Genomic DNA, 20,323 nt, shown 5'->3' with positions numbered 1-20,323 from the left:
AGGAGATGGTGATGGACTTTAGGGAGATCAAGCCTGCACTGCTCCCTGATACTATTGATGGTGAAGTTGTGTATGTGATGAGGACTTACAAGCACCTGGGGATGCACCTGGACAACAGACTTGAGTGGAGCACTAACACAGAGCCTGTGTACAAGAAGAGCCACAGTCGCCTCTACTTCCTGAGGAGACTGAGGTCCTTTGGAGTCTGCAGGCCTCCCCCTCACATGTTCTGCCAGTCTGTTGTTGCCAGTACAATCTTCTATGCGGTGGTGTGCTGGGGAAATGGCATCAATACGGGTGATGCCAACAGGCTCAATAAACTGATTAGAAAGGCTGGCTCTGTTATAGGAGTTGAACTGGACACACTGGAGGCTGTGGTAGAACAAAGGACCCTCGGGAAAATCCTGGCAATTCTGGACAACGTTTCTCACCCGCTGCATGTCACTTTGGCTGAACAGATGAGCACTTTTAGCAATAGACCAAGACACCTGCACTGCTCCAAACAGCACTATCTAAGAGCATTCTTAACCCTTGGCCATTAGGTTCTATAATGAGTCAACCTATAGCTAGGGAAGTGATCTTGTAATCTTTGACTTGTAAATCTTGTACGTCTTGTTTTGAAGGTAATTTATTTTTATTCTTTCTTATCTCTCTCCTAATATTTAGTTTATCTGTGACACTGTAATTTCCTTTGGGAATAATAAAGTATCTATCTATCGATCTGTATCCTTGAAAATAGAACATAGAGCAGTACAGCTCCAGAACTGTCTTGTAGCCAATGATGTCCACGCTGACTATGATGCCAAATTAAACAAAATCTATCTGCCTGCTCATGATGTTCATACACCGCTCTAAGTGCCTCATAAGCACCATTATTTTGCCCGTTTCAACCAGCACTTCTGGAAACGCTTTTCGGGTACGTCCCGCTCTCTCTTACTGCACACATATCCTTCAAGCTTTTCCACCCTCACGTTAAAAGCTTTGCCCCCTCGTATTTGTCATTTTTACCTTGGAAAACTCTCTGACTATCTACTCTATCTATGCCCCTCAAAATCTTATAAAAGGTTATGACATTAGAGAGGATTCAGAGGAGGTTTACAAGAACAATGCTGGGAACGAACAAGTTAACGTACAAGGAGCTTTTGGCAGATCTGTGCCTGTACTCGCTGGAGATTAGAATAACGAAGGGTGGTGAGTTGGTATGGTTCAGCCATTGTTCCTTTCAGAAAGGGTAAGGGCAGGCTGATCTTGGATAAGGGCCATTGACTGAGTGCTTGGGAAGTGTTTCCGGTGAGATATAGGAAAAGCAATGACCTCATGTTGCTAAATACCCCTCACCAAGGGTAACGTAGCGGCTGGTGAAACGCTATTACAGCACCAGCAATACGGGTTCAATTCGTCGCTGTCTGTACATTCTCCCTGTGATCCCACACCCCAAAGACATAGAGGTTAATTGGTCACATGGATGTCACTGTGTGGCACAGACTCACTCAGCCGGGAGGACAGGAGGGCTCAACAACAGATAGGTAGACTGCTGAACACATCACCAACACCAGCCTACCTGCCATCAAGGACACATACACAGAAAGGTAACACATACTAAATACTGCGGGAACTCTGCAGGCCAGGCAGGATCGACGGAGAGGAATAAGGAACTGTTTTTGGGTTGATACGCTTCAGCATGGCTGGAAAGGAAGGGGGAAGAAGCCAAAATAAGAAAGCTTCTGACTTCCTCCCTGTCTCCCACAGTCACCTATCTTTCCCTCAGCTGGTTTCACCTGTCACCTTCTAGTTTGTACTCCTTCCTCTCTCCCCACCTCCTTATACTGGCTACTTCCCCCTGCCTTTCCACTTCTGATGAAGGAGCTCAGCCTGAAAAGTTGGCTCTTTATTCCGCTCCATAGATGCTGCCTGACCTGCTGAGCTCCTCCAGCATTTTGTGTGTGTTACCCTGGATTTCCACCAGCTACAGAGTCTCTTCCATTATGATATACAGAAAGGTGCCGAGGAAAGGCCAGCGATATCCGGAAGGATCCCACCCACCGTGCTCATCGACTGCTTGTCCCTTCCCCATCAGGGAAGAGGCTACATAACATCCACCAGACCCAAAAAGTTACTTCCCCCAGGCAACAAGGCAGATCAACACCTCCACACATTGACCCACCCCTCTACTGTAACTTTATCATTTATTCCATAAGGCAAAGGAGCAGAAGTCGGCCATTCGGCCCAGGGAGTCTGCTCCGCTATTTTATCATGAGCTGATCCATTCTCCCATTTAGTTCCACTCCCCCACCTTCTCACCATAACCCTTGATGCCCTGGCTACTCAGATACCTATCAATCTCTGCCTTAAATACACCCTGTCACCTTATGCATGGATACTCCTTGCGTCTAGCATCACTTTACGGGCATACAATCAGTCTATGTATAAAAGCTCATTTTATTTATTTATACTTATTGTGTTTGTTTATGCTGCATCGGATCTACATTAACAATCATTTCATTCTCCTTTACACTGGTGTATTGAAGAATGACAATAAGCAATCTTGAATCTTATATCTTATATTGTATTATTTTATTTATTGAGATAGAGCACGGAACAGGCCCCTCTGGCCTTTTAAGGCACGCTGGCCAGTAATCCCCCAGTTTAACCCTAGCCTAATCACAGGACGATTTACAATGACCAATTGACCAATGGACTGTGGGAGGAAACTGAAGCACCCGGGGGAAACCCACGCGGTCATGGGGAAAACATCCAAACTCCTGACAGGCAGTGGTGGGAATTGAACCCGTCTCACCTGTGGAGTCAAGCATTATGCTAAATACCGCACTATCGTGCCGCCCTTCAAACAATCTGCTGGAGAAATTCAGGGGCTCGAGCAACATCTGTGGGCGGGGGAAGGAAAGGTTTTGTCAATGTTGCATGTTGAAAGCCTGCATCAGTGGAGAGGAGAGAGGGGCAGGTTTAAAGAGGAGAGGTGGAACAGTGAGATAGGCGTCTGAGATGATTGGGGGACCGAGGTGGGGCGTACGATGACATGCAGGTTGCACCAAGTAGGGGACAGGGAAGGGGGTAGGGGGGTTGGCAGGCAGGTGAGTGAGAGATGGAGGCTGATAGAAAGAAAAGCAAATTGACGGGCAGAGGGAGAGGGGAGTGTTAAGGCTGGAGTGAAGCTGCTGGAAGGAAACACGCAGGAACCCAAAGGGTTTGGACTATCTGATAAGTCAACGAAGTGAGAATGGGAACCACTGGGGAGAGGTGAACGGCAGATGAAAGCAGAACTGGATAGGTGGGGTGTGGGTGTGGGTGTGGGGTGTGCGGGAAAGCCTGTGGGTGAATTGTGTGGGCAGTGGGTGGACTCACCAATTCCAAAGCAAGCACAATACCAACTAAGCTTTAACTGATGTTAACACAAGTAGTTTGGTGTTCAAGACAGTAAGCAATAACCAGTAAACTTGCAGTATATTTTTAAAAATTAAACTGAATAAGTAGTACAAAAAAAGAGCAAAAATAGTGAGGTAATTCAAATTCTCTGGTCTGTACATACCAGCTGTGTGGTGAAAAAAGCACAACAGCACCTCTTTCTCCTCAGACAGTTAAGAAATTTGGAATGAGTCGCCAATTCCTAAGGACTTTCTACAGGGGCACGATTGAGAGCATCCTGACTGGCTGCATCACTGCCTGGTATGGGAACTGTACCTCCTTCAATCGCAGGACTCTGCAGAGAGTGGTGCGGACAGACCAGCACATCTGTAGATGTGAACTTCCCACTATTCAGGACATTTACAAAGACAGGTGTGCAAAAAGGGCCCGAAGGATCATTGGGGACCTAAGTCACCCCAACCACAAACTGTTCCAGCTGCTACCATCCCGGAAACTTTACCGCAGCATCAAAGCCAGGACCAACAGTCTCCAGGACAGCTTCTTCCACCAGGCCATCAGACTGATTAATTCACGCTGATGCAATTGTATCTCTATGTTATATTGACTGCCTTGCTCTACATCAAGTCAAGTCGAGTCACCTTTTATTGTCATTTTGACCATAACTGCTGGTACCGTACACAGTAAAAATGAGACAACATTTTTCAGGACCATGGTGCTACGTAAAACAACACAAAACTACACTAGACTACAGACCTATCCAGGACTGTATAAAGTGCACAAAACAGTGCAGCATTACAATAAATAATAAACAAGACAATATGCACAGTAGAGAGCAGTAGGTTGGTATCAGTCCAGGCTCTGGGTATTGAGGAGTCTGATGACTTGGGGGAAGAAACTGTTACATAGTCTGGCGTGAGAGCCCGAATGCTTCGGTGCCTTTTGCCAGATGGTAGGAGGGAGAAGAGTTTGTATGAGGGGTGTGTGGGGTCCTTCATAATGCTGTTTGCTTTACAGATGCAGCGTGTGGTGTAAATATCTGTAATAGCCGGAAGAGAGACCCCGATGATCTTCTCAGCTGACCTCACTATCCGTTGCAGGGTCTTGCGATCCGAGATGGTGCGATTTCCGAACCAGGCAGTAATGCAGCTGCTCAGGATGCTCTCAATACAACCTCTGTAGAATGTGGTGAGGATGGGGGTTGGGAGATGGACCTTTCTCAGCCTTCGCAGACTATTTATTACAAATTACTATAAATTGCACATTGCACATTTAGATGAAGACGTAGCGTAAAGATTTTTACTCCTCATATATGTGAAGGATGTAAGTAATAAAGTCAATTCAATTCAATGTACATTTATTATCAAAGTATGCATAAACTAGGCACATTTGAGACACATCTCCTTACAGGCAGCCACAAAGCAAGAAACATGAAAGAACCCATTAGAAAAAGACCAACAAACACCCAATGTGCAGAGGGGAAAATACACAAATCATGCAAGCAATAAAAGAAAACAACAGCATTCAGAATGAAAGTGAGTCCGTAGACACGAAGCCCAGAGCAGGCCCACAGCCTCAGGCTCAGTTCATTACGCAGCAGAGCAAAACGTTGTGGAGCTCGCAGACACAAAGCCCGGTGCAGTCGAAGCAGGCCACAGCCTCAGCCTCAGTGCCGTGGAGAGCAGAGCGAACATCTCAGAGCCGCAAGCAGAAACAGCTCGATCCTTGTCTCCAGTCACGACACCCTGCCTTTTCAATCCACAGTGTTCATGAGGTGGCTCACTGTCCATTCAAAAATCTGCTGGTGGAAGGGAAGAATCCGTTCCTAAAATGTTGAGTGAGTGTCTTCGGCCTCCTGTACCTCCTCCCTGACAGTAGCAACAAGAAGAGGGCATGTCGTGGGTGATGGAGGTGCTTAATGATGGATGCCACACTTTTCAGACATCAGCTTTTAAGGACATCCAAAATTAGTGCCCATAGTGGAACTGGCTGAGTTTGCAACCCTCTGCAGCAATCTCCAATCCTGTATAGTGGCCTCTCCATACCAGATGGTGATGCAACTTGTGGATTGTATTAGAAAGTAGCCAGGAGCCAACAGAAACAAATAGGGCTACCTGGTGCCATCCATAGTCGGATATAGAACATATAACATAGAACAGTACAGCACAGTACAGGCCCTTCGTCCCACAATGTTGTGTCGACCCTTAAAATCTGCCTCCCATATAACCCTCCACCTTAAATTCCTCCATATACCTGTCTAGTAGTCTCTTAAATTTCACTAGTGTATCTTCCTCCATCACTGACTCAGGCAGTACATTCCATGCACCAATCACTCTCTGAGTAAAAAACCTCCCTCTAATATCCCCCTTGAACTTCCCACCCCTTACCTTAGAGCTATGTCCTCTTGTATTGAGCAGTGGTGCCCTGGGGAAGAGGCACTGGCTGTCCACTCTATCTATTCCTCTTAATATCTTGTAAACCTCTATCATGTCTCCTCTCATCCTCCTTCTCTCCAGAGAGTAAAGCCCTAGCTCCCTTAATCTCTGATCATAATTCATACTCTCTAAACCAGGCAGCATCCTGGTAAATCTCCTCTGTACCCTTTCCAATGCTTCCACATCTTTCCTAAAGTGAGGCAACCAGAACTGGACACAGTACTCCAAGTGTGGCCTAACCAGAGTTTTATAGAGCTGTATCATCAACCCCGCGACTCTTAAATTCTATCCCTCGACTTATGAAAGCTAACACTCCATAAGCTTTCTTAACTACCCAATCTACCTGTGAGGCAATTTTCAGGGATATGTTTTTACCTGACCTCCAGATATGGCAAGAATATGTTTACTAGCTATTGTTGCCTGCCCTGACAGCTAAATTACTTGCATTAGCATTAGTCATAGCAGCTCAGCTGGTAGCAGTTTTGCCTTGGCATTGGGAGGTCTGGACTTGGGTCCCACTCCAGAGACACGAGAGCAAAATTCCTGGCAGATGTTCCACCACTACTCTGTCAACTCTGCTGTGTTTCAAAAGCGGTATTAAACCAGGTAGACATAAAAGATCTCTTCACAGTATTTCAAAGATGAGCATGAGTGTTATCCACAGTCGCCCAGCCAATATTTAGTTCTAAATCAACGTGGTTAAAACAGACCTGATTATTAACACATTGCCATACTGACAGTGGATGCTGCAGTTCCCTCCAAGGAAACTACACTTCAAAGTATTTAATTGACTATTGGAATAATCTAAAGGTACAAGGAAGCTGCCACATAGATACAATTCTACCTTCCTTTGCAACATTACTACACACAATTTTAAATCCTTGTTGTTATCATTTTGGTGGATATGATGTAGAACCAGCATATACGTGCAATTACAAAGAAGGCATGACAGTACCTCTACTTCCAGAGAAGTTTGAGTCCTGGAGAAGGGTCTTAGCCCAAAAGTCAGCTGTTGATTCATTTCTTTAGATGCTGCCTGACCTACTGAGTTCCTCCAGCTTTTTGTGTGTGTTTTCTTTGAAGTTTGCACAGATTCCGCATGTCTTCTAAAACTTTGACAAACTTTCTATAGACGGACAATGGAGAATATCCTGACTGCCTGGTATGGAAAAAAACAATGCCCAAGAAAAGAAAAGTGTATAGAAAGTGGTGGATACAGCCCAGTCCATCACAGGAAAAGTCTGCCACACCATTGAGCATATCTACATGAGATGCTGTGAGAAGATAATAACACCCATCAGGACTTCCACCATCCAGACCATGCTTTCTTCTCAGTGCTGCCATTGGGAAGGAAGTACAGCAGCCTTAGGTCCCAATCTCACTATGATGAGATTCTAAATTGGAGAAAGGCCAATTTTGAGGGTATCAGAAAGGATCTGGCAAGTGTGGATTGGGACAGGTTGTTTTCTGGCAAAGGTGTACTTGGTAAGTGGGAGACCCTCAAAAATTAAATTTTGAGAGTTTGGATGTTCCTGTCAGAATAAAAGGCAGAGATAACAGGTTTAGGGAACCTTGGTTTTCAGAGATATTGAGGCCCTTGTTAAGAAAAAGGAGATGCATAGCAGGTATATGCTGGTAGGAACAAATGAGGTACTTGAGGAGTATAAGAAATGCAAGAGGACACTTAAGAAGGAAATCAGGAGGGGTAAAGGAAGGTGTGACAATGCTCTAACAGACAAGGTGAAAGAGGATCTCAAGAGCTTCTACAGATATATTAAAAGCAAAAGGATTGCAAGCGACAAAATTAGTCCTCAAGAAGATCGGAGTGGTCATCTACCCATTGAGCTGAAGGAGATGGAGGAGATCTGAAATAGATTTTTTTGCATCTGTATTTACTCAGGAGACAGATACAGAGTCTACAGAAGAGATGCAATGAAGCAGCGAGGTCATGGACCATATACAGATTACAGAGGAGGAGGTGTTTGCTGTCTTGAGGCAAATTAGGGTGGATAAAGAGCCTGATAAGGTGTTCCCTCGGACTCTGTGGGAGGCTAGTGCAAAAATTGTGGGGGCCCTAGCAGAGATATTTCAAACGTCCTTACCTCCAGATGAGGTGCTGGAGGATTGGAGGATAGCTAATGTTGTTCTATTGTTTAAGAAAGGCTCCAAGAATAAGCCAGGAAATTATAGGCCAGTGGGCCTGACATCAGTATGTTTAAGTTAGTGGAGAGTATTCTAAGGGACAGGATATATAAATATTTGGATAGACAGGGACTGATTAAGGATAGTCAACATGGTTTGATGCATGGTAGTTCAGGCCCAACAAATCTTATACTGTTTTTCAAGGAAGTTACCATGTAGTTGATGAAGGCAAGGCAGTGGGTGTTGTCTACATGGACTTCAGGAAGGCCATTGACAAGGCCTGCATGGGAGGTTGATCAAGAAGTTTCAGTCATTTGGCATTTAAGATGAGGTGGTAAACTGGATTAGACATTGGCTTCATGGGAGAAGCAAGAGAGTAGTAGTAGATGGTTGCCTCTCTGACTGGAAGCCTATAACCAGTGGAGTGCCACATGGATCGATGCTGGGACTGTTGTTTGTCATCTATATCAGTGATCAGGATGATAATGGGGTTACCTGGATCAGCAAATATGTGGATGACATCAAGACTGGAGATGTAGTGGACAGTGAAGAAGACTATCAAAGCTTGTATTGGGATCTGGACCAGCTGCAAAAATGGGCTGAAAAATGACAGATGGAATTTAATGCCTACAAGAGTGAGGTGTGCACTTTCCATACGAGGATGGCATTTACACAGTGAATGGTATGGCACTTAAGAGTGTGGTAGAACAAAGGGATTTGGGAATACAGATCCATAATTCCTTGAAATTGGTGTAACAGGAAGAGAGGGTAGTAAAAGTACATTTGGCAAATTGACTTTCATAAGGCAAAGTATTGAGTACAGAATTAGGGAGGATTTGTTGAAGTTGTATAAAACTTTGGTGAGGCCTAATTTGAAGTATTGTGTACAGTTTTTGTTAACTACCTACAGGAAAGCTGTAAATAAGATTTAAAGAGTGCAGATTAAATTTCCAAGGACGTTCTCAAAACTTGTGGACCTGAGTTACAGGGAAAGGTGGAATAGATTAGAATTTTATTCCCTGAAGTGTAGAAGAATAAGGGCAGCTTTGATAGAGATATAAAAAGTTATGAGGGGTATAGATAGGGTAAATGCAAGCAGGCTTTTTCAATAATAATAATAATAATAACAATAATAAGTACTTGATTGATCGTGAGTGGGAAATTCTTTCATTACAGCAGCAACATTTAAAAGCACACTTAGCAGTCTGAAGACTTTAACTAATAATAAAGTACAGAATAATAATATTTAGTAATGATTAACCAATGTGCAATAATTGGCAATAACGTGCAATAATAATGTATGAAATAATAAAACAGAGACTATTGTACAACGATGTGTGTTCTCCTGTCACACAGAGATAAACTGTTGTACCTGCTTATTGCATATGATAGGGAAGGTTTTCTGTAACGATCCTTGTGACAGTAGAGCTGAGTGAACCTGTTCTAAAGGGTGCTCCGCTGCTTATTCAGTAGATCATAGTCATAGTCATAGTCATAGTCATACTTTATTGATCCCAGGGGAAATGGAGACGATGTGCCTGATTGGCCATAATAGATAACAATTTTTTCCTCTCCACCACTAACTCAAAAGAGTCCAGGTTGTAGCCAAGGACAGATCCAGCCTTTCTGATGTCGTTTTGCATCACCTACACCGATGCTGCTCCCCCAGCAGAAGGGAGCAAAGAAGACAGCACTTGCTACAACAGACTTGTAAAAGATCCCCTTCTTGTAAACAGCAATGGCTTGGACTTCCAGTCAAGTCTGTTGTCGAGGTGAACACCCAAGTATTTGTACTCCTCCACCACCTCAACCTCTTCTCCCAGAACGTATAGAGGACTCGTCACAGTCCTCTTCCTTCGAAAATCAATAACCATCCCCCTGGTTTTGGCCACATTCAGGAGCAGGTGATTCCTCCTGCACCATTCCACAAACTTGTCCATCAGTCCTCTATACTCTGACTCCTGCCCATCTGTAATACACCTAACCACCGCAGAGTCATCAGAGAACTTCTACAAGTGGCAAGACTCAGGTTTGTGCTGAAAGTCTGAGGTGTACAGTGTGCCCTGAAACAGAGACAGGACAATCCCTTCCAGTGCTCCAGTGCTCCAGTGCCACGCATCACCACCTCAGACGGAGAACTACCCAGCCGTACAAACTGGGGTCTATCTGACAGGTAGACAGTAATCCAGGAGATAGTGGATTTGTTTACACCCATCCTTTGCGGCTTCTCGTTCAAAAGCAGTGGCTGGATAATATATTGAAGGCACTAGGGAAGTCTCAGTTTGGGTGAGACTATAACTAGAGGCCAGGGATTAAGGTTGAAAGGTGAAACGTTTAAGGGGAAACTGAGGAGGAACTTCTTCACTCAGAGGGTGGTGAGAATGTGGAATGAGCTGCCAGCGTATGTGGTAGATTTGGGTTTGAGTTCAACATTTAAGAGAAATTTGGAAAGGTACACGGATAAGAGGGTTTTAGAGGGCAATGGTCCAGTTGCAGGTTGATGGGACTAGGAAGATTAATAGTCTGGCATGGACTAGATGGGCCAAAGGGCCTGTTTCTGTACTGTCGTGTTCTATGACTATAACTCTAAGACTTATACTAAAACTGACACTCAGATTAAAAACAAGAGAAAATCTGCTGATGCTGGAAATCCAAGCAACACACACAAAAAGCTGGAGGAACTCAGCAGGCCAGGCAGCATCTATGGAAAAGAGTAAACAGTCAACGTTTTGGGCCAACACCATTCTCAGTCCTGATGAAGGGTCTCACCCCAAAACAGCGACTGTTTACTCTTTTCCATAGATGCTGCCTGGCCTGCTGGGTTCCTCCTGCATTTTGTGTGTGTTGCTCGGATTAAAAAGTCATCAACCTGAAGTGTTAACTGTTTCTCTCTTGACATTTTCTGGTTTTAATCAAGATATTCAGTATCTGCAGCTTTTTTTTTACTAACAATATGAAGGGAAGTACATCTGCTTCATTGCAGCAGCCCTTTTTTCAACTGAACTTGGACCTGAAACCTGTGTTGGAAAATATGACAGTCTGACACAAGTGTCTTCGGGTAAAAGTGTATGCTGCAAACCTAAAGGAAAACAGGCTGTTCGTATTGATACAGCATAATGGACTCACACCGCATTGGGATATTATAGAGCAAGACACAGTAGGAACGATAATTTGTTTTTCAGTTTCAGGCTACAATTTATGGGATTCATGTTGTGCAACAGGAATATGAACAGGGAAGTTGGCAACAGGAATATCCATTCTAAAACATATACTCTGTCTAAGAGGATAATGTGAATTGCTGAGGTCTGAGGTGATTCCTCACCACTGGAATTCCCCTACCAGCTTGACAGGGAGGAAAGCAGGGACAGGTTTACACAGGCACTCAGAGACACTTAAATATTATTAAAATTGCAATGAATAACTTTAAAAACAAAACCTTTTTAAAAATAAAAGTAGAACAATCAAAATACATAAAAGCACTGAAATTATTAAAATATTAAAACAAACTAAAATACTTCTAAACATTAAAAAGTAGTTCTATTTGTCACATGTATATCCATACACTGAAACACACAGGGAAATGTGCCCTTTGTGTCAACAACCAACACTGTCTGAAGACATGCTGGGGACAGCCACAAGTATCACCATTCTTGCAATGCCAACATTTAGACTTAGATTCAACTTTATTGTCATTGTGCCGAGTACAGATACAAAGCCAATGAAATGCATTTAGCATCTGACCAGAAATGCAAAGAATATTGTTATTTACAAAATAACTGCAAATAAAAGAAGTGCTACAGCACACAAATATAAAAGTACTGAGTCAGTACAATATGGATGCCATACTGCTTAGCGCTGTGATGAGAGGTTCAGCAGTGTCACAGCCTCAGGGAAGAAGCTCTTCCTGTGCCTGCTGGTGCGGGAGCGGAGGCTCCCGTAGCACCTACCGGATGGAAGGAGAGTAAAAAGTCCATAGTTAGGGTGAGATGCATCCCTGATAATGTTTTCACCCTGCCCAGGCAGCGTTTATGGTAGATGTTCTCAATGGTGGGCAATTGGATGCCGATAATATGCTGGGCAGTTTTCACCACACGCTGGAGTGCTTTGCGGTCCAATACGGGACAATTGCCATAACACACTGAGATGCAGTTGGTGAGTATGCTCTCACTGGTACAGCGGTAAAAGTCCATCAGTATCCTGGGACAGAGGTGAGCTTTCTTGATGCCCCACAGAAAATAAAGGCGCTGTTGCACCTTTTTGATCAGGATGGAGGAGTTCAGGGACCAGGTGAGATCCTCAGAAATGTGGCCACCAAGGAATTTGAAGCTTGATACCCATAATTCACTAACCTCTACATCTTGGGCCCCGTTGTGGCATAGCGGTTAGCATGATGCTATTACAGCTTGGGACATCAGAGTTCAGAGTTCAATCCTGATGTCATCTGTAAAGAGTCTGCATGCCCTCCCTGCGGAAAGCGTGGGTCTCCTCCAGATGCTCTGGTTTCCTCCTACAGTCCAAAGGCATACCAGTTAGTGGGTTAATTGTTCATTGTAAATGGTCCCATGATTCGGCTAGGATTAAATTGGGGGTCGCTGGGCGGGGCAGCCCAGAGGGATGGAATGGCCCGTTCTACACTCTATCTCAGTAAATAAATAAATAGATGAATCAACCTTTGGAAAGTGAGAGGAAACCGGACCAGCTGGAGGAAACCAATGTGGTCATGGGGAGAACGTATTACTGACAGCCTTGGGGATTGAACCATGATCAGTAGCATCGTAAAGCGTTACGCTAACCACCATACTACCATGCCGCTGGAAGAACTGCGGTGGTTCAAGGAGGTAGCTCACCATCACCTTCTCAAGGGCAACTCAGGGCGGAGAATAAGCATCAGTCTTGGTGAAATTCTCCACGTTTATATGATAAATAGTTGCCTTTCAATCAATGCGCAGGAAAATTGAAAATAAAAACCAAACCAAAAATCCTGGAACTGGGAAATGACAACAGAAAGTCCCAACAAAGGTTAAAGGTGTTGTGGATAGTGACAAAGTTTGCCATATGTCATAACGGGATACAGACAGGATGTGGAGTTGGGTGGAGAAGCGGCGGATGGAGGTCAATCCAGAAAAGTAGAATGAATTGATACATTTTGCAAGATTAAATCCGAAAGCTGAGTATATAGTTAGTCGCAGCATTCTTGAAATGTGAAATTTAAAATTTAAAGTAAATTTATCGTTATACCTTAAGATTAATTTTCTTGCAGGCATTTACAAGAAAAGAAATATAATATAATATAATAGAATTTCATGAAAAGCTATATGTAGACAGACACAGACTGACAATGTGCAATAGAAGACAAACTGCGCAGGTGAAAAAAATATTGAGAACATGAGTTCTAAAGGGTCCTAGAAAAACGGACGGTATGTCGTAGAATTAGTTCAGAGCAATGGTGATTGAAGCTATTTATACTGGTTCAAGAGCCTGATGGTTGTAGGGTAATAAATGATTCTGAACCTGATGGTGTGGGACCTAAGGCTTTTGTAACTTCTGCCCAATGGTAGTAGTGAGAAGAGAGCATGGCCTGGATGGTGATGGGTCTTTGAACAATGATGCTGCTTTCTTGTGCCAGTGCTCCATATAAATAGGGTATTGGGATATCCCTTAAAGTTGACATGCAAATTGAAAGGGTGGTTAAGAAGGTGTAGAGTTTGCTTCCCTGCTTCCCTTCACTGGTTGGGCGATTGGCTTCAAGAGCCACGAGGTAATGTTCTAGCCCTATAAAACCCAAGTAGACCATACTTGGACATTGAGTTCAGCTCTGGTCACCTCATTATAGGAACAATATGGAAGGTTTAAAAAGAGTAAAGAGGAGGAAGTTTAATAGAGATGCCAGAGGTAGTTTTACACAGAGAATGGTGGGTGTCTGGAACACACTGCCAGGGCTGGTGGTAGAAACGGATACAATAGAAACATTTAAAAGACTCAGATAGCACATGGATGATAGAAAAACAAAGGATTACTGACTATGTAAGAGGGAAAGGTTAGATTGATGGTGAGACAGGTTTATATACAGTAAGTCAGAACTATTTGCAGGACGAAGGGCCTGTACTCTGCTGAAGTGGCTATATTAAAATTCTGGCGATATCCAGCAGAAATCTCAGAATCTGTGGGAAAAATAGAGTCCTAAGTATAAATCTTAGACCTGAAACACTGATTCTGTTTTTCTCGCCACAGGTGCTGCCTGTCCTGCTGAGTATTTTCTGGTTTTATTTCACACAAACAGGGTATTTGGCCATTGCGATGTTGTTGTTTCTGGGATCTTGCTGTGTACAAAATGGCTGCTTTGCTTCCTGAACTGTAGCACAGACTACATTTCATCTGCACTCACTACAACACAGCTCATCAGATCTGTGCCACCCCCAACAGAGCAATCTGATCCATCTCAGTCCTCCCTCATTTTCCCTATAGCCCTGCCACTTATCCTATCCCATCAGCCATCCGTAACCTATCCTCCCAATCCCTTTGCCATCCGGCTACACTGGGAACATAGTCATTCACAACCAGCTGCATTATCAGCACATATCTGTGCCGTGGGAGAAACTGGTGCATCCAGTGGGATCCCACATACTCAGAATCAAAATCAGGTCAGGCAGCATCTGTGGAGAGGAATAAACAGTCGATGTTTTGGGCCGAGACCCTCATCAGGAATCTCAGTCTGAAACCTCGAGTCTTGACCCGAAATGGCGGCTGTTTACTCCTTTCCACAGATGCTGCCTGACCTCCTGCGTTCCTCCAGTATTTTGTGTGTGTTGCTCTGGATTTCCAGCATCTGCAGGATCGCTTGTGTTTAGAATCAGATTTATTATCACCGACATAATGTTGTGAAAATTGGTTAGTGGCAGCGGTACAGTGCAAGACATCAAAAACATTACCATAGTTACAATAAGATAAATAAATATTGCTAGAGGAATAGTGTGGTGGTGTTCGTGGGTTTATGGACCGTTCAAAAATCTGACAGTGGACAGGAAGAACCTGTTCCTAAAACACTGAGCGTGGGTCTTCGGACTCCTGTATCTTCTCCCTGGTGGTGGTAATGAGAAGAGGGCATGGGATGGGTCACGGAGAGAACATGAAATCCCACTGAGGTCAGGATTCCTGACAGGGAGCAGTGAGGCATCAGCACTAACTGCTGCACCACCGTTCCACCATCTTCATTATCTGTGTCGTGCTCGGAACATATTCAATCTGTCAGTCTGTATCTCCAAGCGATCTCCCAGATCCAACAAAAGTGCAACTGTAGGAGCGATCTCATCATTAAGGGCACCCATCCCGTCATTAAGGACCGCCACCATCCAGGACTTGCTCCCTTCTCATTACTTGAGTGTTTTCAGCAACATTCAACCCGAGAAAGCAGAATCGGTTACCAAAAAAAACCACACACACATCTCATGAGCTGAGGTGGCTTCAATGCATCTCTCCGTAAGTTATAGTGTGACGAGCGTGTGAAGAGAGACAGCGACAGACATTGGACCAAACGACACGCTGTATAAAGAAAGAGTAGGCTCTGTTGAACTGGCAGGAATGCTGTGACTTGTGTTTTAAAGGTTTTAATTGGTTTCCCGTTGAGCCGCGCTGGGCGAGAGGTGGCAGCGATCGCAGCTGTGTTTGCTAATATCACATGCTCCACTCGCACCCAATTCAATTGGTTCCTTGGGTGGTTCGCTCTCAGTCAGCTGGCAATGCATGCAGAGCGGGGCTGCAAATTATAGATTTCCTGCTGTTCTTCTGCCATCAGCGTGCGCGCAAAAGCGGGCACGGCACAGTCGATTTTAAATAAACTTGTAACGTGTGGGTTATTCGAAACTGCTTCGCACTATATATGTTCTGTGTGTGTGTGTGTGTGTTTTTTGCAGAGTTCAGAGCCACTCACACCGCGGCCCAATATTAGTCTCTGCTGTAGATTGAGCGGGAAGGAATTATCATCCCGGTATCAAACCATTAGCAGTGGTACTGGTTGGGGAGGGCGCGGGATATCCGCGTTTGAATCGATGCGAAGGAGCCGGCGAAGATCACAGAAGGAGAAGCCACTAAACTTGCCTCAGCGTAGCGCGGGTTTTTAATCTTTAATGAATCCTTCAGCAGTCAAGAGAATCCACGACCGGGTATCGCCGCCCAGCTTTGAGCACATGAGCGCGCTGATGGCCAGGTCCTGGAAATGCATTAAGAGATGCAAGTCTTGCCTTGGGGAAACGAGAGAGGGGGAAAAAATCAGTATTATGTGATGCAGACTGTAACAGATTGTTAAAAAATCGATTGGAAGCTACGATTTCTTTGGAGCCGTATCAGTATCCCGTGTAATCTGAACAGTCCAACTGGATTTACAGATATTCAATGTTGTCCTAACATTATCCATGTGTGAAAGTGAAGCCAGTGAACACGGTTTATAGTGTGACCGGCAAGAGAAAAAACTAATGGCCTGGACAGCTGAAAAAATACCAAACGGCTCTGAATGCAACCCACGTCGTGGCTGGTTCGAACAAATTGTACTTTTGGAAATGGCAGCTTTTTATTGATGGCTTGATAATAATTTGGTGGCAGGAACTTCCCTGAATCACCATTGGCTGTCTAGATCGTAATTTGCATATCAAACAAAGAAATCGGAGCGGGAAGTTTTCACCTCAACTCCGCTCCATGATTAGGCTGATCGGATCTAGGTCGTGCTTTCTTGTCTGCTCCCCAGGCCGAAACCCATGAATCCTCCTAGGTCTGAGAATCACTTCATGTTTTGGAGACCCCTAATGACTCAACCTGACTGGACTTCAACTTATTTTGAGTCAAAATAAACTTTATTCATAATAAAAATACTTACAAGAATAGACCATGCAATGCCATTTCATTATTACATTCATGATCAATGCTTTCATTACTGTTCTATTACATACCTACATACAAGAAGCAATGCTGCCCCTCATGTGACCCTGTTCACTACTACACTAATTAAGGGGTTTCTCGACCAACCCCGACCTGATCATGAGTCTAGTCCCATCCTACCTGTATTCAGACCATATCCCTCCAAACACTCACGTGCCTGTACCTATGGAAACTTCTTTTGAATGTTACAATTGAACCTGCACCTAACACTTTTGCTGGCAGCTCCACACTCAATTCACCTTCTAAGCCAGGGGTTCACAACTTTGTTAGTACCATTGGACAAGGAGTCGGTGGTAATCATTTTTCAATGTTCTATAGATTCAGGATCAGTTCCTGTGGATTGGAGGGTGGCTAATGTTGTCCCTCTCTTCAAGAAAGGAGGGAGAGAGAAAACAGGGAATTATAGACCAGTTAGCCTGACGTCGGTGTGGGAAAGATGCTGGAGTCAATTTTAAAAGATGAAATTACGACACATTTGGATGGTAGTAACAGGATAGGTACGAGTCAGCATGGATTTACGAAGGGGAAATCATGCTTGACTAATCTTCTGGAATTTTTTGAGAATGTAACTATGAAAATGGACAAGGGAAAGCCAGTGGATGTAGTGTACCTGGACTTTCAGAAGGCCTTTGATAAAGTCCCACATAGGAGATTAGTGGGCAAAATTAGGGCACATGGTATTGGGGGCAGGGTACTGACATGGATTGAAAATTGGCTGGCTGACAGAAAACAAAGTGTAGCGATTAACGGGTCCCTTTCGGAATGGCAGGCGGTGACCAGTGGAGTACCGCAGGGTTCAGTGCTGGGACCGCAGCTGTTTACAATATACATCAATGATTTAGATGAAGGGATTAAAAATAACATTAGCAAATTTGCCAATGACACAAAGCTGGGTGGCAGTGTGAAATGTGAGGAGGATGTTATGAGAATGCAGGGTGACTTGGACAGGCTGGGTGAGTGGGCAGATGCATGGCAGATGCAGTTTAATGTGGATAAATGTGAGGTTATCCACTTTGGCGGTAAGAACAGGAAGGTAGATTATTATCTAAATGGAGTCAAGTTAAGGAAAGGGGATGTACAACAAGATCTAGGTGTTCTTGTACATCAGTCACTGAAAGCAAGCATGCAGGTACAGTAGGCAGTGAAGAAAGCTAATGGCATGCTGGCCTTCATGACAAGGGGAATTGAGTATAAGAGCAAAGAGGTCCTTCTGCAGCTGTACAGGGCCCTGGTGAGACCACACCTGGAGTATTGTGTGCAATTTTGGTCTCCAAATTTGAGGAAGGACATTCTTGCTATTGAGGGAGTGCGGTGTATGTTCACAAGGTTAATTCCCGGGATGGTGGGACTGTCATGTGTTGAAAGATTGGAGTGACTGGGCTTGTGTACACTGGAATTTAGAAGGATGAGAGGGGATCTGATTGAGACATATAAGATTATTAAGGGATTGGACACGCTGGAGGCAGGATGTACGTTCCCGCTGATGGGTGAGTCCAGAACCAGAGGTTACAGTTTAAGAATAAGGGGTAGGCCATTTAGAACGGAGTTGAGGAAAAACTTTTTCACCCAGAGAGTGGTAGATATGTGGAATGCTCTGCCCCAGAAAGCAGTGGAGGCCAAGTCTCTGGATGTTTTCAAGAAAGAGATGGATAGAGCTCTTAAAGATAGTGGAATCAAAGGTTATGGGGATAAGGCAGGAACTGGATACTGATCGTGGATGATCAGCCATGATCACAGTGAATGGCGGTGCTGGCTCGAAGGGCTGAATGGCCTACTATTGTCTATTGTCTATTGACCCAGGTTGGTACCATTGGGCAAGGAGTCCGTGGACCCAGGTTGGTACCAACAGGCAAGGAGTCCGTGGACCCAGGTTGGTACCAATGGGCAAGGAGTGCGTGAACCCAGGTTGGAAACCCCTCTGCCTATATGAAAAAGTTCTCCTTCAGATTCTGCATATATATTTCACCTTTCACCCTTAATCTAATACTCAAATGTCTGGCCTCACCCAATCTGAGGGGAAAAAACCTGTATGCATTTACCCTATCTAAACACCTCACAATTTTGTATACCCATAGATGATCTCCCTCATTCTCCTGTGTTCCAGGGAACAAAGTCCTAATCTATTCAATCTCTTCCTATAGCTCAGCTCTTCAAGTCCTGGCAACATCCTTGTAAATTTTCTCTGCTCCCTTTCAAGCTTATTGACATTTTCCTGTAGACGGGTGACAAGAATTGCACACTTTGCTCTAAAATCAGCTTCACCAATGTCTTGTGCAACTTCAAAGTAACATTTCAACTCCTTGCTCAATGTGCTGACTTATAAAGGCCAATGCATGACAAACTCTTTTTACAACCCTATCTATCTGTATGGCATTTTCAAGGAATTATGGATCTGTATTCCCAGGTCCCCTTGTCCTATGGCATACCTCAGAGCCCCACCACCCTGGTTTGTCCTCCCAATTGTTCTCAATGTTAGGAGTGTTCAGAAGTTTTGATGGCTTCGACAGATGGCAAAGGTGGAGCCAGGATTTTTCTGCTAATTTTGTAGGCACACCTCATAGGCACTACTTCCTCATCCGTTAAGTCTAGGTCACCGACTGCACATACATTTGGCTTCACCAATCTGAACCAGGTTACTGAGCGACATCTGGAAGTCCCAGCAGCAAGAGCTGGTTGTGGGATTCACACAGCGAAATCAAGACCTTGTCCTACACATCAAGGAAACAGAGAGTTTCCTTCAGAGGGAATAGTTAGTTGTCTTGCCTTTTACCCAGTGAATGACGTGGCTTTATCTCTGAAAGTGAATAAAGAAAATGATCAAACGTCCTGGCAGTAGTAATCGGCACTGGAGGACAAAAATAATCATAAAGGTGGATATGAAGAAAAAGTTTTAATACACAGTGTTCAGCTTTGGAAAGTCTACCAGGATGTTTTAGTAAATGTACATTGAGAAGTCATCGATAATCTGAAAGTAGTTCTAAAAGAGAAGGAGCAAGCCAAATAAAAAGCGACATATCCAAGAGCTTGCTTTCTAAAGTGAGATCTGAACAGTGTGGTCCCATGTTCTCACTAACATTCTGTTGATTCTTATATACCAAGCCAGGATTTTCCCCGCTGCTAGTCATTCTCACTGTATTTAAAAGCAAGGTTGATATTTCATGGCTGCATAACTAGAACTGGAAAATCAGCCAGAGTTTGCAAAGGATGAAGCAAGCATAGAGGAGAAGGATTAGAGTCATAGAGTTGTTGAAATCAGTTCCACATCCACATTTCCACTGGCAGCTCTCACCACCTTCTGAGTGAAGAAGTTCCCCTCATGTTCCTCTTAAACATTTCACCTTTCACGCTTAACCCATGAAGTGGTTCTTTGGTTCCTCAGAAACCGAAGGGTAAACTGTCCTCGCTGGGTCTCAGCACCTCTCTCTCTCTGTATTGGA

Source organism: Mobula birostris, chromosome 12 (genome assembly GCF_030028105.1).
Source record: "Mobula birostris isolate sMobBir1 chromosome 12, sMobBir1.hap1, whole genome shotgun sequence".
NCBI classification, from domain to species: domain Eukaryota; kingdom Metazoa; phylum Chordata; class Chondrichthyes; order Myliobatiformes; family Myliobatidae; genus Mobula; species Mobula birostris.
Note: the sequence above shows the minus strand (reverse complement) of the source record.